Raw genomic sequence first — 16706 nt, forward strand, 5'->3', positions numbered from 1 at the left:
GGTCCTCGCGAAATGGGCGAACCGTGACCAAGGGCGTCTCACCTTCCGGTTGACGCAAATGCTTACCGGCCATGGGTGTTTCGGCCGGTACCTGCATCGCGTTGCCCGGAGGGAACCGACGATGGAGTGTCACCACTGTGACTGCGACGAGGACACGGTCGAGCATACGCTCGCACATTGCCCCGCATGGGTGGAGCAACGCCGTGTCCTTGTCTCGCAAATAGGACCGGACTTGTCGCTGCCGACTGTCGTGGCTACGATGCTCGGCAGCGATGAGTCCTGGAAGGCGATGCTCGACTTCTGCGAGTGCACCATCTCGCAGAAGGAGGCGGCGGAACGAGAGAGGGAGAGCTCATCCCTCTCCGCACCTATCCGTCGCCGCCGAGCCGGGGGCCGCAGAAGGGCTTTTGCCCGACTTCGGCCCCTGTAAGAGGCGAACTCCCCCCGGTGAAGGTCAAGGGGCGACCTGAGGGGGTGAGGCCGCGCGGCGCGCTACCAGCACTCTAGCGCGCTGCCATGGAGCAAATAGAGCGACCGGTCGACGGTGTATCGCGTCCCGACCCGGCAGGCTGGTTCTGGTCCAGCGGGGTATTCCGGGACACCAGCGGCACCGTCTGGGTGGCCCGACGGGCTGCCGTACCGAGACGGCCGACGTTTCAGAGCCTTCGATTCGCCTCGAAGGCTCCGTCGGCTGGGCGTCCTTGGGGTGAGCCGCGCCGTCTGGTTGTAGTGTTGACCGCGGTAACCCCCCTACCTCATCCGGGTTCTGATCTCGGAGGGGATCGGACGTCGGGTGTAAGAGTGCAGGGGAGTCGTTTAGTGGGTGGGCCCTAAAATCCTTGGGCCCGCGGTCTGCTCACAACACCATGCAGACCGTAGAGTCTCACATACCCCGCGCGCCCCTTTTGCGCGGGGACCTCGTAGGAGGTTCGGCCCTCTACCCGAAAAAAAAAAAAAAAAAAAAAAAAAGGTATCAGCCTACTATACCACGGTTCCTACGCGGATTAGTACAGGGTTTAATTTCAAGTTTTCCTTGTCTTGCACTGGCATCTTGTGCATTTTCGCTTAGTCGGATCTTACGACTAGAACTCCTCGGGTTACTATTCTTACTCCGTCACCACACGGATATAAATAAAATAAAATTCTTTTATAAACCGAATGCGTGTATGTGTGTATGTACGTAGGCCTTTGACTGTATTCCTAACCTAGGTTTTTATGTTTAATAAACTCCGCATCCATTCACGGACCGGTTATTATTATTCGACTCGACTGTGTTATGTACTTACCTAGCGGTTGTACAGAGTTGTGTTTTTTTTAATGCTTAGATGAGTGGACGAGCTCACAGCCCACCTGGTGTTAAGTGGTTACTGGAGCCCATGACCATCTACAACGTAAATGCGCCACCCACCTTGAGATATAAGTTCTTAGGTCTCAAGTATAGTTGCAACGGCTGCCCCACTCTTCAAACCGAAACGCATTACTGCTTCACGGCAGAAATAGGCAGAGTGGTGGTACCTACCCGCGCGGATTCACAAGTCGTCCTACCACCAGTAGCTACTCAAATTATAATCATGAAAACAAGACGACACGGAACCAATTTTGTGACGAGGTGGAGTGCGCGCGATATCGGCTACAAAACGCTCGCACCAGGACGTGACCTTGGAGAGGCATCAGCTGTACGAGTGACGTCATCCACCTCGCAGTACAGTAAGTACTCGCAACAGTCGCCTAGTCGCAACGCACACTACATAGTATTCTGTGCAGCTGTGCACACTCGATAACGAATCCTTGAAGTGTCCTCAATTATTATAATTACATATTTGCGTTTATGACATTCAAGTCTTTTTTTTTTTTTTTTTTTTTTTTTTATTTTTTTTTTTTATGATTGAAGGATTACTGGTGGCCCGGAGGCCTTTCCAGTTTCACCAGGACAGGTGGGCGAGCAAAGGCTCAGCCAGGAGGGGTGGGATTTGCTAACAGCTGCCCGAGCGCCTCCGAAGGAGACCTAACAACTCAAGAGCAATTGTTTCGCGAATGAATCTACTACCGGATCGGAATCGCGACCCGCTCAGAAGATCCGGCGAGAAACTCAGCGGGCTGATGCATGGGTTAGGTTGCACGTCGACCTCTTTGTCGAGTTCGACGAGTACGGTTACCGGGGTCCCTAAGCCTGCCCCTAGTATTAGAGCTGAAGGCATCTAATGCAAAGGTTATTGGATCTGATGGATCCGTAAGGACGTGTCTAGGGCGTCGACGGTGACTGGCTCCTGCATGATCAGGATTCGGGGAGTAGTCAGCGGCGGCTACGATAAGGCGATTATCATGACGCATAGCCTTATCGAAGTACCGTTCCGACGCTGACTTCATGTATTTCTGTATAGATTCGAGGCCCAGGTCGTCGTGTAGGTCAACGTTCCTCACGAACCACGGAGCTCCGACGGCTAACCTGCAAAAGCGGGATTGTAGAGATTGAAGGGTGTCTATGTGTGTGCGGGCCGCGTGAGCGAACACCACACTCGCGTAAGTCATGACGGGCCTTATGCAAGTTTTGTAAAGTGTCACCTTGTTCCGAAGGGACATTTTACTCCGCTTACAGATCATGGGGTAGAGTCTACCGAGAATAAACGCGGCACGGTCACGGACTGATTTTATATGCGGGCGGAATGTCATCGATGCATCCAGGGTAACGCCCAGGTACTTGACCTTCCTGGCCCAGGGTATGGATTGACTAAAGAGAGTAATCGGGGGTGTGAGATTCCTCCTCGTAATACGGGAGGAAATCCGTGTGGAGCTTCCCCTCTGAAATAGCACCGCAGTACTTTTCGCTGGGTTGATGTCTATGCGCCATTTTCGGAACCACTGTCCTAGGGCTAGGGCTGCGCTCTGAAGCTTCTTCGCGATTAGGGACTTGTTTCTACTGGAATAGTAAACAGTCGTGTCGTCGGCGAATAAAGCTAAATGGGTCGGCGGCGACCGGGGAATATCGTTAACGAATAAGCTAAATAGGAGGGGTGAAAGGACAGAGCCTTGCGGGACTCCAGCTGTGAGAGGTCGTGGGGAGGAGCGGGTTCCCTCGACTCGATATCGAAAAGAGCGGTTCGACAAGAAGTCCCGTATGATGAGCACGAGACTATCCGGCACACCCATGTTGAATAGTTTGAAAATCAAACCGTTGTGCCAGACTTTGTCGAACGCTTTTGCGACGTCGAAGAAGAGAGCTCCCGTGTATAACGGTTTTGGTCGATTAAGCCCCACAAGAATGTGCTCCGTGAGGCGGTGCACCTGTTGAACGCATGAGTGATTTGTACGGAATCCGAATTGTTCATCGATGAGAATGCCCTTGGATGAGACGAAGTCTCTGAGGCGTTTGTAGAGCAGACGCTCATACAGTTTGCCTAGAGACATGAGGAGGCTAATCGGGCGGTAGCTCGTCGGATGATTTTTTGGTTTACCGGGTTTATGTATGCCGATAACGTCCGCTTCTTTCCACACCGCGGGAAAGATACAGTTCGCCATAGCGGCATTGAAAATAGATGCCAACATCACGATGAGTTGGACGGGTAGAAGTTTAATAACGCGGTTGGATATACCGTCGGAACCAGGAGCCTTGCGAGGACGTAGGTCTTTGATCAAGTCTTTAACTTCCATCGGGGTGACGGGTGGTAACGCATCCGAGGGTGGCAAGGAGACTCTGCGTTCTACCTCACTGTCTACTAATTCTACATGAACAGGGTCCACGGATTGAGTGCTGGGCGTGCACTGGGTTTTCAATGTATCGGCCAGCAACTCTGCTTTTTCGTCATCATCAAACGCCGCGAGTCGGCCTGAGGGGCCTACGAGGGGGGGCATAGTTACTACCGTATCCGATTTGAGAGTACGAGCTAAGCGGTAGTAAGACCTTTGGGAGGGCGCGAGTCCTTCTAAGAAATCAGACTGTTGCGTTGTGAATAAGAGTGGACTGTATTATTAGTATGATTTTATTTATCTATAAGTGACAAAATAAAGAATTTAAAATTAATGACTATAAGAAATAAACAGATGTGTCGCCCATGACGGCTGGAAATGGAAAGGGGTAAGGCGTCATAGCGGACGTCGCTCGTTGACACCTTTGACATTCCGAATTCAAACATACTCCCCGGTTGAAGTGTCTTCAATAATTGATGGGAAGTGGGCAGATAGTGTTGAAAGCGCGGCGAATGACACCTCGTCGTGTGTAGATGTCTGCAACTCTTCCAATATCGTCACTACCACTGTACAGCTGAAGTATGCGTCCAAGTGGCCACAGTAGCGGAGATGATGATGGTTCCTTTACGATGACTAGATCACCCACTTTCAAAGGCTCTGCAGATGTTTTACACCATTTAGATTTTTGTTGCAACCACGAGATATATTCTTGAGAGAATCTTTTCCAAAAGTGTTGCTTGAGATATTCTATTCTGCGAAACCTCTGCAGACTAGTGATATTGGTACTATCTGGTACTTGAGGATGTGGCGCAAATATCACTGATCGTCCGATAAGGAAATGAGCTGGGGTTAATGGAGTGAGATCGGATGGGTCATCCGATAGAGGAGTTAAAGGTCTTGAATTTAGAATTGCTTCTATTTGTGTTAAACATGTTGCCATTTCTTCAAAAGTTAAATTTGTTAGACCTAATGTGCGCTTTAAATGATATTTTGTTGATTTTACTGCAGACTCCCAAATACCTCCGAAATGCGGAGTATAAGCAGGGATAAATGAAAATTTAATACTTGAATCGAAATTCCTAAGTTCTAAATCTTGTGACAGAAATCGAGCCAACTCGTTAAAGGCTCCTACAAAGGTTGTGCCGTTGTCTGAGAAAATGTTGCGTGGTTTTCCCCTCCGAGCAATAAAACGGCTAAGAGCAGCTAGAAATGCTTCTTTTGTCATGTCTGAAACAAGTTCAAGATGAACAGCTCTCGTAGCGAGACACACACATACACATATAAATGATTTTACAAGTTTGCATCCCCTGCCTTTTCGGTCAGCTATCATGATTGGCCCGGCATAGTCAATTCCAGTGTCTAAGAATGGAAATTCAAGATGTAAACGTTGTTCTGGAAGATTACCCATCACAGGTTGAAGTGTATTTGCCTTTATTCGACAGCATTTTATGCACTGATGACATGTTTTTTTTGCTAAATTTCTACCGCCAATGGGCCAGTAGTGATGACGAATGCTAGCTAACAAAAGCAAAGGGCCTGCATGCTTTAATGTTATATGAAACATGTTGAAAATTAGATGAGTTATCTTATGTGAACTTGATAAAAGGATAGGATGCTTAACATTATAGTCATAAAATGAGTTGTTGAGCCTGCCTCCTACTCTTATCAATTTGTTTGAGTCAAGAAATGGTGATAGTTTTAATAGTGTATTTTTTACAGGTAATGTTTTGCCTGTACTTAGTAAATTGTATTCTTCAAAGAATGTTTCTTGCTGACTAAATTTTAATAATTTGTTCAATGATTGCTCTAATTCAGAGCTCTGCTTAGTAGGTTTCTTTTGACATTTATTTATAAACTTAATAACATATGCCACTATACGTTGTAATTTACAGAAAGAGGAACATTTTTCTGTAATTTTTGCTAAACAATGTGTGTTTTCAGTTATGTCCACTTGATTGGAACAAACTATATCTGGTAAATTTGAAGATATTTGAGGAAATGTTGGCCAATTCTCTTCACAATTTAACAAGAATTGAGGCCCTGACCACCATAGTGAGAACTTATTGATTCTGTCTGCACTCAATCCTCGTGAGACGAGATCTGCGGGATTTTCTGAAGACGGAACATATCTCCATGATCCACCTGCATTATCTTGTATTTCAGAAATACGATGCCTAACAAATGGTTTTAGTAAATTTGGTGCCGAGGATAGCCAACCCAAAACAATAGTTGAGTCACACCAAAAGATAGATTTTTGAAAGTTTAATGTAAGGGATTGACATACTTTTTTATGTAAGCGAGATCCTAACAGAGCTGCGCATAGTTCTAACCGTGGGATAGTGGTAGCCTTTATCGGGGCTATCTTGCTTTTAGCAGTTAAAAGATGAACATGCACATCACCCGTAGAAGTGATGGAACGAACATAGATGCATGTACCATATGCTTTCTCTGATGCATCTGAGAAGACATGCAATTGTAATTTGACTGGTAAATCACAAGTTATCCATCGGGGAATCTCTAAACTGTTTAAAAGAGGTAATGTTGTTTGAAATTCAGTCCAGAGATCATGGATGTCTGTTGGGACTGGGTCATCCCAAGAACATTTTGCGATCCACAATTGTTGCATTATGATCTTTGCTTTCACAATACATGGTACCACGAGACCAATAGGATCAAAGATCTGAGAAATAGTTGACAAAACATGACGTTTTGTCACCTTAACAATGGGGTATAAATTAATGTTGAAAGAAAATACATCAGCAGTACAATGCCAATTTAAACCTAACGTTTTTGATAACTCATTCTCACTTAGGTTAATGATGTCAGATGGATTATGATTACTTAATAAAGCTTGTGTAATTTCTGTTGAATTTGATTTCCATTTCCTAAGGTTGAATTGAGCAGCTTGAAAAGCAGAAATTACACTTTGACATTGACTAATTGTTGTATCAATAGTAGCATTTCCTGATATGTAATCATCCATGTAAAAGTCATTTGCTATAGTATACTGAATGGATGGATCGGGATGTTCCTGAGCTAATTGCATGAGACATCTAGTAGCTAGATATGGTGATGAAGACATTCCATAAGTAACTGTATTTAATGTGTATGTTTTGAGAGCATGTGTAGGATGTTCTCTCCAAATTATCTGTTGATAATTACAGTGTGAATCATTAACGAGTATTTGACGATACATCTTTTCTATATCTGCACAAACTACATATTTGTGTTGTCTAAATCTAAGCAAAATTGACAGTAAATCATTTTGAAGAATGGGCCCTACCATTTGGATGTCATTAAATGATTTACCTGATGATGTCTTAGCGGAACCGTCAAAAACTACTCTTAGTTTCGTAGTAGTGCTTGATTCTCGTATTACACCATGATGTGGTAAAAAATAAGAGGAGCTCGACAGTTGAGATTGCTTGAAATTGGTATTTTCTGACATGTGTCCTAATTTAATGTAATCTTTCATGAATTCTACATATTGTTGTTTGAAGTTTTCGTTTCGGCTTAAACGATTTTCTAAGGAAAAAAATCGACGTTTAGCTAATGTATAAGAATCACCTAGTACACTAGGCGTTTCCTTTAAAGGAATGTTGACTACAAAACGTCCGTTTTTGTTACGGGATGTAGTATTGATAAATATTTGTTCACAGGCTCTTTCATCTGCTGTTAATGTATGTTTTGTAGCAATAGAATCTAACTCCCAGAATCGAGTTAAATCTTCATGTATACTATTGATTAACATACATGTTTGTTGTGGGTGGCTGTTCTGAGGTATTGACCCAGAAATTAACCATCCTAATTTTGAATCACATAACAAGGGCAAATTCCTACCCATGTGGATACGATCCGCGCCTATGACGTCCCAAAAGACTTCAGCTCCAAGAAGAATGTCTATGGAAGACGGAGTATTGAAGTTGGGGTCGGCTAGATGGATGTCCGAAGGTATAGGAATAGCCTTTGTATTTATGTAAACTTGAGGTATGCATAATGATATTTTAGGTAGTACAAAACATTGTATGCTAGCTCTAAATACTTGATTTTTTGATGTAAATGAAATTTCACATGCTTCGTCGCAGTTTGAAATTTTTGCATTAATGCCCATTACTTTTGATTTTATTTTATAAGTGGATAAATTTAGCTTTTTGACTAAGTCTTTGGATATGAAGTTTGCTGTACTTCCATTATCCAACAACACTCGTGCAGTGTACTGATTTCCCTTGAAATCCTCCACTTGAACAAGGGCCGTCGAAAGTAATGTTAGACGACTATCAGTAGTGTGCTTAGCTGAGAAAGCAAGACTAGTTGTATTGTTACAATTTGACAATAACTTATTATTTTCAGTTGAATGTTCCGCTGAGAGAGCAATGGTTGCACTATTTGAATTAGGTTCATTATGAACATGCAACAAGGTATTATGTTTAACAGCACAATATTTACAAGGACCTAACCTACAAATTTTTGAATTGTGACCTACTCTAAGACAATTGCTACATACTCCAAACTGTTGAACTTTTTCCAAACGTGTCTGAACTGATAATTCTCTAAATTCTGGACAAAGGAATAAGAAATGTGACTGCTTACACATAGGACATGAAATTGGTTTTAATTTGTTTTCAGAAATAATTAAACTTTTTGTTTTAATGTTACTGTTTTTCGATAAATCGCTCTGTAATTTTACCAATTTTGTCTGTTCAATCGTTTCCAATAAGTCAGCTCTATTATTAAGGAATGTGATGAATGTAGAGAATGTAGGTGAATCACATAATGAGTTTCTATACTCTTCCCACTGACGGTTTGTGACTTGGTCTAATTTACTCGTCATTAAATGAATAATGAGAGTGTCCCAGTGTTGAACCGGTTGACCTAATGTTGATAAAGCCCTAAGATTCTTATTCGTAATATCAATGATGTAACGCAATGCTTTGCTTGCTTCCTTATTAATTGGTACTACATTGAAAAGCATTTGAACATGGTTATTGACCAGCAGACGGTTATTGTCATACCTGTCACAGAGTAACTTCCAGGCAATATCATAGTTGGTAGATGTAAAATCTAAATTATTAATTACAAGTGCTGCACTTCCCTTCAAAGAAGCACGCAGGTAGTGTAACTTATTAATGTTATCAATGTTGTTGTTTATATGAATAATTGAAATAAAAGTGTCTCTAAATTCCAGCCAATCATGATAAGCACCATTGAATTTTGGAAGGTCTATTTTAGGCAATCTTATTGAGTTGTGTTTGTGTGTATGTGCACCACAAGAGCCCACCTCGGAGACTGCTTCACCCTGTAGAGGCTTGCGCGCTGCACTGATCAGCTGACGTGAAGAAGCTACTAAGCTGTAATATTGCTTCTCGAATTCCTCACGCTCCGCATATTGCTCGTTGGAATCATCCACTACAGACTCCAAATCGTTCTGTAATGCATCATATTTCTCATATAATGACTCGAATTTTTGAAGTCGATATTCGATTTCTATCACTTGAATCTCACTTAGTTTTTGGCACGATTTAGAAATGTTGATATATGATGAAAATTGTGTTAGTTTTGCTTTAATTGAAGCTCGTTTTTTAATTAGACTTTTCATGTCTGCCATTTTTTATGTAAGCCAATAAGATTATGTGGACAAGAAATGAAAATTATAAGATGACAGATGACAAATTTAAAAAAATTGAATCGAAATAGAATTTCAAATGTTATAAAATATAATGATGTCAAATTTTATCAAAATGCAATATGTTTGTATTAATGCTGTAGTTTTTAAATCGTTTTTCTTTATTTATTTTTTAGAGATGAATATAAAAATTGACTGTAGTTATAAATGTATGACGAAATAGCAACGTGTTCAAAACGTTCGAATAAATTATGCACTTTTTTGATAAAAACACATTAATATGAAGTAATAATTGCAATAGAATGAAAATTTTCAAGATTTATATTAGAATTAAAAAAATTATGAAGGGAATGTATGAGATGATTGGAACGGACTCACAGTGGATGGTGCAATCTGCTTGAATGTATCATCAGAATTGGTTCCTGTGATGTCCAAGGCTTCCAAATTGTATTGAATGTTGAACTTGCTTGTTGACGATATCTTCAGCAATCTTTGTTGAATAGCTAAATTTTGTCCAGCCGATGAAGCTCCGACGATTTTAAGATGGCGGTTAAGCGTCGGTTTTCAAATTGTATTTTCCGCAGGTCGTCGATCCGATTGTTTCACGGGAGAAGGACCATATGTTGCGTTGTGAATAAGAGTGGACTGTATTATTAGTATGATTTTATTTATCTATAAGTGACAAAATAAAGAATTTAAAATTAATGACTATAAGAAATAAACAGATGTGTCGCCCATGACGGCTGGAAATGGAAAGGGGTAAGGCGTCATAGCGGACGTCGCTCGTTGACACCTTTGACATTCCGAATTCAAACACAGACCATCTGGCATCTCGGACTTCGGCGATGCGAGACTTTACGTCGCGTTGTAGGGCACGCATTCGAATACGATTTTCCGCGGTAGGATACCTGTCGTAGGCGCGTATCGAGGCGTTCTTAGCTCTAAGGAGTTCCCTAATATCATCGGACAATTTGAAGCGGTGAAGGAAGTCCTCCGCTACAACTTGTTTCGATGATCTATCTAATGTTGAGGTGATGTGTGACGTTAAGATGTCTATGGCTTCAGCGGTATCCTGAGGAGACGGGGTAGAGTCCGGGTTAAACGGGAGCGATGGTGGATCAGATTCAGCCAGGCTGATGCCCAACGTGTGCCAATCCACCACAGTCCTCGTGACGGGAATGGAGTCGGGAGCGCGACCGAGCTTCATAACGACGGGACGGTGGTCTGAATCTAACTCTGAAACTACTTCGATCGAGTGTAAGCTCAGAGTTACGTTTTTTAATAACGCTATGTCGAGTATATCCGGGCGATGCGCGATATTTAGCGGGTAGTGAGTCGGTGTTAGCGGAGCGACGATATCGAAGGCGAGATCATCGACTAACGCGTCAAGCCGCCTGCCATTCGGGGTTGTGGTGTGTGAGTTCCACCTGATGTGTTTACAATTTAGGTCGCCCGCCAGAATGACAGAGCTCCCCATGCCGAGCAGCGCCTCGATATCACTGCTTAGAACGATCTTATCCGGTGGAAGATAAACGGACGCGATAACGATCGGCGCGTGTCCCGTCAGTGAGATTCGGCACACTGATGCTTCGATATTAGCGAGCGCGGGAGGATCGAGCGGGACGCAATGCAGGGCTCTTCTATAGTAAATGACGGTACCACCACCACGAACAGAGAGCCTGTCGTTCCTGACCATGTTATAGTTCGCGATTTTAGGGTCACGGCGCGCGGGCTTAAGTAGGGTCTCCTGCACTAAAAAGATATCAATTTGATGGTCACGCAAAAAGTCAGAAACCTGATCACGTTGATTTGCGAGACCGTAAGCGTTAAAAAATCCTATCGTTACGGATAGGGGCTTTATTCTACTTATATACGCCATTGATTACCGGCGGAGTGAGGGGAGGACGTACGTATTTAATGACGCGTATACGTCGGCGTATTCTTGCACAACGGCGATAAAGTGTTGTGCAGTGGAGGCAGCGCGAATGGCGTCGCCCAAAGCGTTAACGCGCTCAAAGTTGATCGACTGAAAGAAGTCGATCGCTAAAGCGAGATTGTCGGACGCGGTCGGAGGGCAAGTCGCGGGAGAGGGACGAGTTGCGGGGGCGGGACGAATCGCGGAGGAGGGAGTTGTAACCGTGTTCGTGTACGGCAGCGGTTTCGCCCAAGCCGAGACACTGGGCACCGGCGCCGGAACGAACGCTGTCTTAGCCTGCGACACAGAGGGTACCGAGGCTTTGATGTCTGGGCCGGAAGCTCGGAGGCGGTTTTGGCGGGCGACGCGGCGATTTATTTTCGGGGCTCGGGGGCATCCGCGGTAATTTGCGGGGTGACCCTGTGTACGACACAGGACGCAGCTAGGCGGTTCCGTCGCGGTTTTTTGATCGCGAGTGCAGAGGGCCGTGGCGTGATCTCCTAAACACTTGACGCATCGGGGGCGCGCGTGACAGTTACGGGAAGAATGCCCGTATAATTGGCAGTTATGGCACTGGCTAGGTGTGCCTTTCTTGTGTGGGGTTTCGACAGCGATTCCGGAAAGGCTACAGACCGTTCGGATGTTGAATATTTGCTTACCCTCGGGGGTAGGCTGGAGGGCGACGAGAACCATGTTATATGGCTCCCTTCCGCGACCTGTGTGCATGCGGTGTACGGAGTTAACCGGTAGGCCTTGTTCGAGAAGGTCGGCCTTGACTAGCTCGGCATCCAACTCTTTAGGGATGCCACGTATGACGGCACGGAGTTCGCGCTCCTCCTGGAGCGTATACGTGTGGAAACTTATACGCTCCTTACGGAGGTAAGAAGAGAGGGCCCTATGGTCGTCGGGTGTTCGAACCTTAATTTGAATGCCGTTCGCGAGGTTACGGGCATTCGTGAAGTTGATATTTTTGGCCTTAAGGGCCAGGGAAACTCGATCCCAAGCTGCCTTCTCTTGGAGGATTACCGGGGGAGGGGTCTGGGTTTTATTTTGTGCCACCGGACGCGGCGACGGAGTGGCACGGGCTGGAGGCGCAACGGGAGTCTGAGGGCGGGGGCGCGATGCGTTCGCGGCTTTGCTAATTTTAGCGGCCGCGGGAGCTCGAGACTCCGCGGCACGCTTCTTACCCTTTTGTACCAGGGTGAATCCATCCGTCGATGAGGCGGGAGCGAGGTCGACCTCCATCTCCGAGTCAGAGTCGGAGGACGAGGAGGCGGGCGCAGGTGACCTACGAGCAGGTGTTTTGGAGGGCACGACGGAGGCTGCGGATGATCGCGCTGCTGGAACGGTGGCCACGGCGGACGACGCAGCAGTTTTACTCGCCAGTATAGGCGACGCGGGAACGGCAGGCACGACGGAGACTGCGGTGCTCGATGCAGAAGCTTTGCACGCAGGTACAGGCGACGCAGGAGCAGCGAGCTCGGCGGAGTCCACGAGAGGGCTCGCGGTGTGATCGGCCTTGAAGGCCAGAAACTCTGAGGCGAGCTGTGGGTGGTGAAGTCGGAGGAATTCCGCGAATACAGCGTCCATGATCGCTGAGTGCCCAGGTGGGGCGGCCCCGGGTCTTGAAAACACTCGCCTTGCGGCGAGGCCCCAACTTCTCGGACCTGAGCGGTTCTATTGAACACAGGTGGCGATGCGGCACGATTACTACAGGATAAAGAAAAAAACACAACAAAACGGAAATAACAAAAAGAAACAGAACAATTAAACACTTCCAGGAAAACAGTTTGTCGGCAGATGTACCACGAACACAGAAACAACAAAAGGAAACAAAACAAATAAAAACTTCCAGGAAGAGCACTTAGTCGGCAGATGTACCACGAACACAGGCCGCGCGAACAATGGCCGGGCTAACAAAAGCCGGGCGAACAAAGACCGGGCGATCGAGTGGTCGATGAGCACGTCCGTACGTGACGGGTGCCTCCATAGAGTAAGATTATATATAACCTAATAGAGAGCCCTCTTAGGATGTTTTCGGGGACCCAGTCGACAGTGCCATCTATTACACCGCTCTTGTACTAATCCGCTATATATATACGTATAGCTCTATATATACAATAAAGTATGTATAATGCTATTATTGCAGACTAAACATGTTAACCTGTTAAGTCCACCTACTAGTAAAGATTTTGATGATATTTTTTCTCATCAAAATCTTTACGAAGATAGTGGACTTAGCAGTTTAACATGGTTAGCCGACGACAGGTACAAGGTCTTATGATTAAAACAAAGAATTCTCAAACGAAACAGTTTATTTATTTATTTTTTTGTGTCGATTTTTATTAAAATACTTTTGAGCTAAGACTTTCATCTCATCATCACCTTCATATGTCAGCTTACCACTTAATATTCTATTAATTGACCTGCACCAGCTATAAATAATTACATTAATTACACTGTCTTCAAAATAGTGTGTCAATTTTTCTTTATGGTCTATACAATCGAAAGGGTATGTTACAAATATATCACAAAACATTTTTATTGTTTTACTTAAATTTTCTTTAGGCACATCTTTCTTTAAATGTGATATAGTAATGTCTTGTACTTCCTGGAAACTTTTATCTAGTTGATAAGTGGGATAACACAACCACTTTTTTGATTTTTCATATTCTTTTGCCCTTATGTATGTGTTTTGTTGACTATCTTTATTTCCAATCAAGGCACTTCTACAAATTTTACAATTTTTTACGACATTTTTCAAACATTTGGTAAGAACCCAGCCACACACGTATGTCCTTTGCCCAGCATCCTGACTTTCATTAATATTTTGAGATAAATTTTCTCTTAAGTGTATTATCTCTGGCTCTTTGGATGCGGGCAGATTATGTTTTTCTTTAACAAAAAAGTCTAAGGTTTGTAAGCAATAATTTTTATCTGCTTCGCAATTGGCATAGATTGAGTGGGGAGAATTATAATTATTTAATAACAACGCCTTAAAAGCACCTTCAAATGCTACACAATTTGGTGCCACATTTCTTGCTCCGAAACTCCTAATATTACCAAAAAAGTTTTCGACTGGGTCCTGATTAAAGTGCCTTGTTAACATACAGTCAAAAGAATATTTTTGGGATAAAATTTTCCAGAGAGCTTGCATACCCTCAATTGTTTTTACAAAATTTTTTACAGATGGTACAGTTTCAATTATAACATTTTTCTTAGTAACAAACTTGATAGAGTTCAAGGCTTTTATGGCTTTTTGCCAAAGCTGATGATGGGGTGAAAACCTTTTAACAGGCCCTTTATGTAGTTTTCCGTTGGGTACATGAAAAGTGTTACCATTTAAACTGTCAAATAATTTGTCAATTATTAATACAATTGGAATTATATCCCTGCACTCCTGTGGCAAATTCCCTCTGGCTGTTAAATGCTCAGTGGCTACAGCCACACTGTGACTGAACAGTTGCGTTGCTGCCTTCACTCGCATCTTCTTAATTTTATCAGGATTAACATGCTCCTCTGTTAATTTCTGAAGGCATCTTAACTCTCCATATGATTTGTCAGCCTCATACAGCAATTGGAAATATTCCCACTTCACTTTTTTGATTTTGCCTTTATCTTCATCGTCTTTATAATACATATCTTTGGTGAGGAGATTATTGCGTAATCCCTTGATGAGATGTGGAACATCATAAAGAGGTATAATTATTTTCTTATTAATTTCAAAGAAATCTTGTCTCCATTCTTTATTCTGTCTTAAATAGTCTGCCTTAGTATCTCCAACTAAACTATTAACAGCACTCACATTCACTGTGCTTTGGTCACAGATGGTACAGAGTATCATGAGTCCAGTCTTGTGTACATTTTCAATAACTTCTGTAATAAATGTTTTTAACTCAACTGATTGGAGGCTGTTGGTAAAATAGTAGGCGACAGGTTGCTTGTAGTTTTTTTTATGCCTTTCACCATAAAAACTAAGGCATGATCTGCTAATTTGTGTCCATGGCTTGTGAACCCTTTTAATTGGTCTTTTGCTGCATCATAATGCAGCTGAGGGGTTATAGACATCTCATCAAAAATTAAAGTGCACAAGCGGTCTTCCATGGTGAGCTCACTAACAGTTTTCTTTAATTTTTCCATAACAATCGTATTGATACCAGGGCCCAATTTAATTTCACTGAGAAGTCTTTTCAAAGTTTTAGGCGCTGGTAAAGAAAAATACCTGGACAACATTGAATAACATTTGGGACTTCTTTTGTAGAGTGTTAATGATAGCACTTTTTCTTCTAATAGAAATCTCCTGCCCGACGGTTTTTTTGACGTAGTGCGAAACTGCATATTCGTAAAAATCTTTGCAGGCAGAGTCATATTTTTGGCAATCCTTTTAAATGCAGATTCATCAGTAATCTTTTCAGCATTTGCTAATCTTGTCCTGAAGTTATCTTCTCTTTTTTGAAAAGTGTTCACTCTTTTCCTTAATTGTTTGATTTGACTTTGGTACATATTATATTTTCGCAAGGATAAACGATTGTTCCGTGTCATCATATCTGGAAGTAAAAAAATTAAATAGATATTAGAACTGAAAACCTAAGAATGTAATAGCTCTGAAATTTGTGATTAGAATTTGTTTCTTCATGAAAGCTACATTATCAGCAAGTAGTATGGGCTATAATATATATACAGGGTTACGTCGACCTATTCCTGTTAAGGGCATGTAGTTTACATAGTTTCTGACTGATTTGACTATGAAACACCCTATCATCAATCTAACCAATTTAGAGATATTTGAATATAATTGTTTTTTATAAAATTACCCAAATTTTGGCTATCAGCTTAGATATTTTGAAATGCATTAGCCTAATTATCATTATTACTTGATTTTTACTTGTAAAATAAGATGCTGTATGACCCCTGTAACCAATATTGTATGTAAAATGAATAAATAAGTCTATGTAGATAATTAAAACTTATAGAAACCAATTAAAAATTAATTTTTAAAAATAATAATAATAAAAGTTAATTTTTCTTTCAAGGATATCTAAAAAAAATATTATGGCGCCTGTTTGGCAGATGTACTTAACAATATCTATGTTTCATCAGCTATCTAACAAGGTATAACGATCTAGGTTTTTATCAAAAATTTGTAGAAAACACTTAGTTTTATAGGCTACAGGAGAGGCTAAACAAAACAATAAGTGAATATGTACAAGATACTAAGTTTATTAAACTTTCAAGTTCCAAAAAAACATCTTAAGTCTAAATTTCATATTCAACATGTCTGCCCGTTTTGCACACATCTTCGCATTGTTTTACAAAGCGCACCGCATTAACCTTGAAGGAGAATTATTATTGGCGAGGGACTGTTAGAACTGCTACCTGGGGGCTCGCAACTAATTTTTTTTCTATGATGTTTTATTTAAACCCTAGATTGTTATACCTCGTTGGATAGCTGATGAAACGTAGATATTGTTAAGCACATCTGCC

The sequence above is a fragment of the Bombyx mori genome, chromosome 5, assembly GCF_030269925.1.
Source record: "Bombyx mori chromosome 5, ASM3026992v2".
Classification (NCBI taxonomy): Eukaryota; Metazoa; Arthropoda; class Insecta; order Lepidoptera; family Bombycidae; genus Bombyx; species Bombyx mori.